The sequence below is a fragment of the Mustela erminea genome, chromosome 8 (assembly GCF_009829155.1).
Source record: "Mustela erminea isolate mMusErm1 chromosome 8, mMusErm1.Pri, whole genome shotgun sequence".
Taxonomy (NCBI): Eukaryota; Metazoa; Chordata; class Mammalia; order Carnivora; family Mustelidae; genus Mustela; species Mustela erminea.
Genome location: NC_045621.1, coordinates 91,359,459 through 91,368,431, shown reverse-complemented (window position 1 = coordinate 91,368,431; position 8,973 = coordinate 91,359,459). Strand labels below are relative to the sequence as shown.

Below are 8,973 nucleotides of genomic sequence, written 5' to 3'. Positions count from 1 at the left end.
TTTCCAATCCACACTACCAATAAGACCTAGAGATAATATAACATTTAGTCTGCTCTTTCCTGAGCTTTCTACTGTATATTACCAGATTCCCACTTTGATCTGTAAAGGGAGAGACTTTGTAAAGGAGACTTTGTCCTCCTTCAAGACAATGGTGTCTACAGATGCTCTCACCATAGCCCCGAACACCCACCTTTCCAGTCCACATGGTTGGTTGGCCTTCTACCACAAACACCTACGATTCTGTTTAATATCTTTCTTTTGATCTGAGCACAGGCAGGCTTGAAATGCCAGAGAGTCAGAGCCCCCAGGAGCCAATGGCAGATGGGTGCTAGAGGTAAATGTTATAGCCTTGTCACCTGGAGTGGGTGAGGGGACTTTGAGGTGTGTCTACAAAGACACCCCAGAGATGTTCAAGTGGTGCACTGCTTCACAAAGCTTCCTTTTATCCCCTTCCTTCCCTCTCCCATTTTGCATTATCATTCTGCCCTGGTACTTTCTGGGAATTACCTGCTAAGGAAACTACTTGAACTCACATCTTGTCTCTCAGTCTGCTTCAGGAACTCAACTTAAGGCAAAGACCCAGCTTTTAAACATGGCTTTTGAATTTCAAGTGACAGAAACACAAATCATGCAGTGATAACAACAACAGAAACTAATGCACATAGCTGAGAAGTCCAGGTACATACCTGGCCTCTGACATGGTCAGCTGCTCACATGCAAAGAGGTTAACCTTTCTGTGACTCTCTTTCTGGCTCTTCACCTCTCTCCAGGCCCTGACTTCCCTCTGTTTTGTTTTTCTTCGTATCGTTTTATTCTCAGGAAGTCATGATGGTACCTGAGGCAAAAGGAAAAGTGTGCCCCCATTAATCCATATTTGTATACATTTTTAATGTCTAAATTTTTTTCCAGAATTAGATTTTTATTTTTACTTTTTTATTGTTGTTTAGTTTTCTTTTCATAATCATAAATTTAACTCTGCAATCCAGCTGGAAGACTTGGAAGGGAATAAGGACAATATAGAAGCCATAGAATGGTAGCAAGAGCACAAAGATTATAGGTTGTTTTTTTTTTTTTTTAAAGATTTTATTTATTTATTTGACAGAGAGAAATCACAAGTAGACAGAGAGGCAGGCAGAGAGAGAGAGAGAGAGGGAAGCAGGCTCCCTGATGAGCAGAGAGCCCGATGTGGGACTCGATCCCAGGACCCTGAGATCATGACCCGAGCCGAAGGCAGCGGCTTAACCCACTGAGTCACCCAGGCACCCCAAAGATTATAGGTTGTTTTGAGCAGATGGGGCTAAAGACGTGCTTTCCTGAGCCGCAGAAGGAATGGTTTTGTAGTTAAGATAAAACACAAGTCAAATTTGTTAGATTTGTCCATAGTCAGCAATGGTGACCTTCTTGCTGATCTTCTTGCTATTCCTGGACCCAAACTGCTCCATGGCTTTGGTAATATCCATGTTGTCTTTCACTTTGCCAAAGACTACATGCTTTCCATTCAGCCACCCAGTCTTAGCAGGGCAGATGAAAAACTGGGAACTGTCTGTGTGGGGTTCAACATTTGCCACAGACAAGATGCCAGGGCCCATGTGCTTCAGGATGAAATTCTAATCATCAAACTTCTCCCCACTGACGGACTTGCCACCAGTGCCATGATGGCCTATGAAATCCCCATCCTGGCACAGAAATCCCAAAATAATCTTGTGAAAGTAGGAACCATTAAAACCAAATTCTCTTCCCAGTGCTCAGAGCATGAAAGTTCTCTGCTGTCTCTGGAACTTTATCCCAAGGGCTCACTGTCCACAATGATGTTGAAGAACATGGTAGGTTGACCGTGGCTAGGAGGTGCAGGTGACTCTGGTATGATGGTGTTTGCAAGGTCTGGAATTAGATGTTTAAAATATTGATGATGAGTTTGCTTTCACTAGAGTTAAATTGTAATAAATTATCTTCAGAACAAATAAAATACTTATGCTTAAAATATTATTCTGAGTTTTAATACATATGCTTTTCAATTTTTTCAAGATTTTTTTCCAACTACTCTAATATTCTAGGAAAAAAATGGCCATTAAAGATATATATAGAGGCACTTAGGTGGCTCAGTCAGTTAAGCGTCTGCCTTCGGCTCAGGTCATGATCCCAGGGTTCTGGGGTCGTGTCCCACATTGGGCTCTTTGCTCAGCAGGGAGCCTACTTCTCCCTCTGCCTACCTCTCTCTCTCTGACAAATAAATAAATAAAATATTTAAAAAAATATAAATCAAGGGAGAACATTTTTCCTTTTACCTGAAGCTCCAATAGAGCTCAATATATTATCTTCATTTAAAATTTTGATATTTTGTCCTAAGTTATTTTAATTAATTTTTATTTTTAAAATGTAAATTCAAATTATAGTCTATCTTTATTTCTGAATCTTTTTGGCACATCCTCAAATTTTGCAAACTGGTGTAGCCACTGTGGAAAATGTCTGGAATTTCCTCAAAAACCTAAAAATAGAACTATCTTATGATCCAGTAATCACACTACTGGACATTTACCCAAAAGATACAAAACACTATTCAAAGGGATACATGCACCCCTATGTTTATTGCAGCATTATTTACAATAGCCAAATTATGAAAGCAGCCCAAGTGTCTGTCGATAAATGAATATATAAGAAGATATGAAAAAAAGAATAAAACCTTGTACCCCTGGGGCTAATAATACATTATATGTTAATAAAAAAATAAAACAAAATAAAAGAATGAAACCTTGCCATTGCAACAACACGGAGTGAGTTAAGAAATACGCTAAGTGAAATAAGTCAATTAGAGAAAGACAAATACCCTATGACTTCACTCACATACAGAATTTTAGAAACAAAACAAAATAAGCAAAGGGAAAAAAACAAGACAGAAAGAGCAAACTAAGAAATAGACTCTTAATTATAGAGAATCGACTGGTGGTTACCAGTGGGAAAGTGGGAGGGGGGATGAGAGAAATAGGTGATGGGGATTATGAGTACACTTACTGTGATGAGCACTGAGTAATGTATAAAAATTTTGAATCATATATTGTACACCTGAAATGAACAAAACACTATATGCTAGGAGATTAAAAGATTAATATAAATTAAATTAAAATAAATAAATAGGTGCTCCCTTCTTATGACCACTTCAAGAGAATCACCACATCTCTCCGATGGCATGATCTGTCCAGTGGTTGAACTTGCTGGTAATTTGGCCACATGGTTAGCCGCCCAGTACTCTGCTGATGGGGGCTGCTGTACCCTACCTGTAAGACGCTTGCTCATAGCCCCCTCCATACTATCCAGGCACTCACAACTTGAGTATATTTGGGAGCAGGGATCTCTTCAATTCAGGATGGTAGCTGAAGCAGTTCTCACTGAGCAGCTTATTTCAGCAAAAAGATTTCAACCTAGGGCTCCCTTCTCTTGAGTTGTAGAATTCTCTACATGAGGCCAGAATTTCTCAAATTGTTTCATCCCCTCAAGACCCCACTGCCCATCTTCTTCCTGTCTTTGAACTTAGTGCGTAACCCAGGGCTCCTCAGAAAACTCTACACTGGTTCTTTAAGAGGGATACTAACTGACACTTTGCATTAAGTTGATCTCTCCAGTGGAAGTAACCATCTCTTACCCATGGGATCACTTCTTACACATCCAGGGCCATCAGGCACCCCACTCTCCTGAGCACAGGAAGAAGACTATCAGTTACCTAGGGCTCTCCATAACAAGTCGTACTGACCATCTCCTTTCTCAAGGACTACTGCATTTCCTAGAATCTAACACCTTTTCAGAACTCTGTTTAGTTTTCTTAGACACATGGTGAGTGAGAATATTTGAAAAAAAAATTAATTGTATTTTTATATCCTAGTAGCCAACAGTCAAATTAAATTTAAGAAAATAATGCCATTTACAAAGAAGAATACGAAATCCTTAGGGATGACTCTGACAAAAGCTGGACAAGACCAATACCCTAAAATCTAAACATTACTGAGACAAAGTAAAGACCTAAAAGCATGGAGATGCAGAGCGCACTATGGATCAGAAGACTCACTGTTGAGGAGTCCATTCTCATATCTATAGATTCAACACAGTCCTTTTCAAAACTCCAACAGAGGTTTCTTTCAGAAATTTAAAAGCTAATTCTAGGGTATCTGGGTGGCTCAGTTGGTTAAGTGTCTACCTTCAGCTCAGGTCATGATCCCAGGGTCCTGGGATCAAGTCCTACATCAGGCTTTCTGCTCAGCTGGGAGTCTGCTTCTCCATTAGCCTTTCCCCCTGCTTGTTCTTGCTCTTACTCTCTCTCAAATAAATAAATAAAATCTAAAACAACAAAAAAGAAATTTAAAAGCCCATTCTAAAATTCTTACTGAAATGCAAATGACCTTAAATGGCCGAAAGAAACTTGCACAAGAGAACCAAGTTAGAGAACTCAAACTTTTTGACTGCGAGTTATTATAAAGCTGCAGTAATGGGCGCAGTGTGTGGCATTAGCTTCCTGATAGGCAAATTGATCAATAGAACAAAACAGAGGGTAAAGAAATAGACCTACACACAACAATCGATTGTTAGTGAAAGTGCAAAGACAATTCAGCAGAAAAATGATACTCTAACAAATGGTGCTGGGACAATTAGATATCCATATGCAAAAAAATAAAACACGAATTTCCATCCATGCTTCACACTGTAAGAATTAACTTAAAATGAATCATAGGCCAAAATGTAAGATCCAAAACTATAAAATTTATAGATCCATAAAGTGAAAAATAAGCTGGTCTTCATAAAAATTAAAAACATCTAGTCTTTGGAAGATATCATTAAAAGAATGAAAAGCCACACCTTTGTGGGAGAAAATATTTGCATTTGAAAGGCATACATCTAATAAAGGACTTGTATTTATATACATATATGAATTATTATATATAATACATTAAATATAATAACATGGATAAACCTCAACATACTATGAAAAGTAAAAGTAGTCAGATTAAAAAAGGTATATACTTTTGATTCCAGTTCTATACATTTCTAAAAAATGAATGCTGACATATATTATTGAAAGCAGAGCCATGGTTATCTGGGGTTGGGGGATGGGGTAGAGGGAAAGGAATGGGGGTCAGGAGGGAGGGATCAAAGTGGCATGAGGAAACTTTGGAGGTGATGGGGATGTTCATGTCAAAAGTTACTTTAAACTGGGCACTAAACATGTGCGGTTTAGGGGTGTTTGGATGGCTCAGTCAGATAAGCCGCCAACTCTTGATTTCAGCTCAGGTCATGATCTTAGGGTTATGAGACTGAGCCCCAGCTGGGGCTCCCCGCTCAGTGGGGATTCTGCTGGAAGATTATCTCTCTCCCTCTCCATCTTCCTTGTCTCCCACGTGTTCTCACTTTCTTGATCTGTCTGAAGTAAATAAATAAGACTTTAGAAGAAAATAAACATGGGGCACCTGGGTGGCTCAGTCGGTTAAGCATCTCATTTCAGCTCAGGTCATGATCTCAGGGTCCCGAGCAGGGAGCCTGCTTCTCCTTTGCCCTCTGCCCCACCCCACCCCCCTGCCAAACTTGCTCTCTCTGTCTCTCTTTCAAATAAATAAATGAAATCTTAAAAAAAAAAAATAGGTATGGGCAGTTGATTTTCTGCCAGTTTAACTACAACAAAACTGTTTAAAACAAAACACACACATAGCACCCATCTTAGGATATTATAAAGCAGACCCCTCTCTGCTTTTCCAAGGTTTTGATATAACATACGTACCATTAGCATCCCAGTTTTTCCAGTTAGTTTATTCCCCTTCTGTTTACAGCAGAACTCAATGTAAAGTAAGTGTGTTATTCTTGAACATGTCACCCAGGAAGGCTTAAGGGTGGCTGACTCAAGAACAGGGAAGACTGTTGTTTCTCACTTAAATCCTAAGAAAAGCCACAGTCTCCTCTCTATTTGTGTTCCTCCTCTCAGAAGTAGCCTCTTATAGTCTGAGTGCTTTTCACTTTTTCTTCCTATTGTTTTAAAACCTCTTTAATTCCTTAATTCTTCCTAAGAGGAGTCTAAAGCAGTATCCCTCAAGTACGGTCCACAAGTGATCACTGATCCACAACAGGTAAGTACACAGATTGAAGAATATAAGAATGATTATACAATTTCAAAGAATAACTATACATCTACTAGGCCTAATAATTAAAAATTGGGGCTTTATTTTATATGTCTTTTTATTGTTTTTTTCTATTCTTTTAAAAATTATAAGTTATTTTAATGAAGAATATATGACTTTCCATTTGCAAAATAATTGAACCAAATATTAGCATGGAAAAATATTTATAACTACAAAATAAAAAGAGCCTTTTTAAAAAAACACATTGACCAGGAGGCCTAGGTGGCTGAGTCGGTTAAGCATCTGCCTTCGGCTCAGGTCATGATCCTGGAGTCTTAGAACAGGGTCCCATGTCAGGCTCCCTGCCCAGAACAGTGTTGGGAATATAATATCTTCTGGTTTTGTTTTGTTTTGTTTTGTTTCGTTTTTTTAAGATTTTATTTATTTATTTGTCAGAGAGAAAGCGAGCGAGAGAGCACAAGCGGGGGGAGAGGCACGCAGAGGGAAAGGAACAAGCAGACTCCCAGCTGAGAAGGGAGCCCAGTGAGGGACCCCATCCCAGGATCCTGGGCTCATGACCTGAGCTAAAGGCAGACACTCAACAGACTGTGCCACCCAGCCCTCCCTTCTGTTCATTTTTTAAAAAATTGTATTTTAAGGATGTATCCATTCACAAGCACTTGAAAATTAGAAAAACAAAAAGTGTAAGACAAAAAACTGGACATTTACCACAGATAGTTTGAGGGACACTGACTTAATGGGTCTTGTTTATCATTTACACACATGTATTGACTGAGCCATAGGAAAGTTCAGGGACTTGCTCAAAAGCTAAGAAGTGGCTAGATCATAGGACTGGCAGATCCCTGGATGCCCTCCTTGTGTTCTCAGTCCCCTTCTGCTGTTCAATCTCTTGCTGTTAGCTTGATAATACATTGAGCTTAGGTCGTTCAAGTGTGTGAGGTGTTAAGTTCTGGCTCGCGGGGGACCAACAGCATGCCCTTACTCTGAATGTTTCCCCAGACCACTGTGACAGATGACACCCCAGAAGTTGTGCAGCGGGGTTCTCGCCCTGACTGGCTGGCAAGCAAGGCCTGGAGTTTCATTAGTACTGGATTCGCCTTGCTAAGTAAACATGCTTATTTGGTTTTAATATATTAGGCTTTGCTATTCGGAGCTAGATTAAACTGTCAATCATCTCCCCCATATTTCATATTGTTTCCTCTGGGCAGGGGCATGCGTGATGTTACACATGTCTCGCCAATAAAACAGCCCTCTGGATTGAAATCTGTTCGGGACTTAGAGCAAGATGTCAAATTAATTGTACCGAAATAATGAGTTAGCACCAAATGCTAATTAAATATTGATGAAAGTCATACTTTCAATTATCTTCATTATGGCCCCATGTTTTATGTAGGCATTAAATGCTTGCAGAACGGCTACGTCTGGTAATTAGCTCGGCACTATTAAAAAAAAAAAAGAAGAAGAAGAAGCCTGTGTTATTGCCCTCCATATTAAAAGCACTTAGAAACCACTTGGAAAATGGAAACTCAGAAAAGAGGCAGTACTTTTTTTCTGAAAATGTTTGAAATTCTATGAATTCTGTACTTCCTGTTCATAGTAATGGATACTCTCTCTCTCTCTTTTTCATTTTTTCAGCTGGGCGGATTAGAAGTCAGAAGGCCCCTCGAAGTCCCTGCTGAGCTCTGCTGAATCATGGCTTTTTCCACTCTGGTTAACTTCCGGCAGCCTCTCCTTTTAAACACCTACCTGGCCTTTTACCCTTTTCCTGCCTGGAGGTACAATGGCTGCTTATGGCAAATATAATTCCATTTATGGAATAGTGTTCAGATGTTCCTCAGAGCACAGTCCTGGCGCTATGGGCTTCAGAATCACCTGGGTTATTATTTACCGTGTAGACTCTCCAGCCCCCCACAGGTGACCCGGCATAGGAGGAGGAGGCCAGGCCTGTGGATGGTGCAGTCTGACAGCTGATCCGTCACGGCATTTTCCATCCTGGCTGCATAGTAGGACAGACCTGGGATTTTTTAATAGAGACTTCCCCGATCTTACTAAGGGCCACGGTAAACACGGGTATGTGTGAACATACAAGCACATGCACAAACACGTATTATGTGATTCTAATGTGTCATTAGGGCGGGGAACCAGTATAATGGGACCTTAAACAGTATGTATGCTTTGCCGTCCTTTCTGATTGGAAAGTTCTTCCCACTTCTATGCTTGAAGATTTCCCTTTCCATTCATTGTTAATGATGCACCTTCTTTGGAACTGTGAACATACTCTGTGCTGGTTGGTCATTTGTCTGTCTGTTTTCAGATCCACTCCTTTCAATATAAAACACCCTCAAGGGAAGAATTAAGTGCCACAGCCACATCTTATCACGGAGCCATGGAAGCAAGCCTTGGGCACATGTGGGGCATCCTGGCTCTACCATTTATTGTCTTTGTGACTTTACATAAGATATTTAACTTCTCTGAACCTCAGTTTCCTTATCTGGGAAAGGGAGGTAATAAAATCCACTTCCTTGGTTGACATGAACAGCAAATGAGATACTGTTAAAGCAGGTGAGCCCAGTGTTTGATCTCCAGGCGAAGGTGTAACACAGAGACTGCTATCTGAACTGCTTGACATGTGGGAAAGGACCTGGAAGAGATTCATAGTAAATACTCCATAAATGCCATTTTAAAAAAATTAATTGGATTCTACAGCTGCTCTCTATATTCATTCACTGAGTTGGGGTAGAAATGGGAAAAAGAAGAAGGAACATTAGGGAGAGCTGGTTCTGTTGATGAAGGTTCTTGCTTCGGGCACAGGCTAAAACATTCTGTCCTATAGAACGTGGCTCTTTTCATCCCCAGCTCA

The 8,973-nt window shown here is 40.1% G+C and overlaps 1 pseudogene; it reads right to left on the bottom strand.

Moving 5' to 3' along the window:
• Positions 1-1,367: 1,367 nt before the first annotated feature.
• LOC116597091 lies at positions 1,368-8,104 on the bottom strand (annotated as a pseudogene).
• Positions 8,105-8,973: the final 869 nt, after the last annotated feature.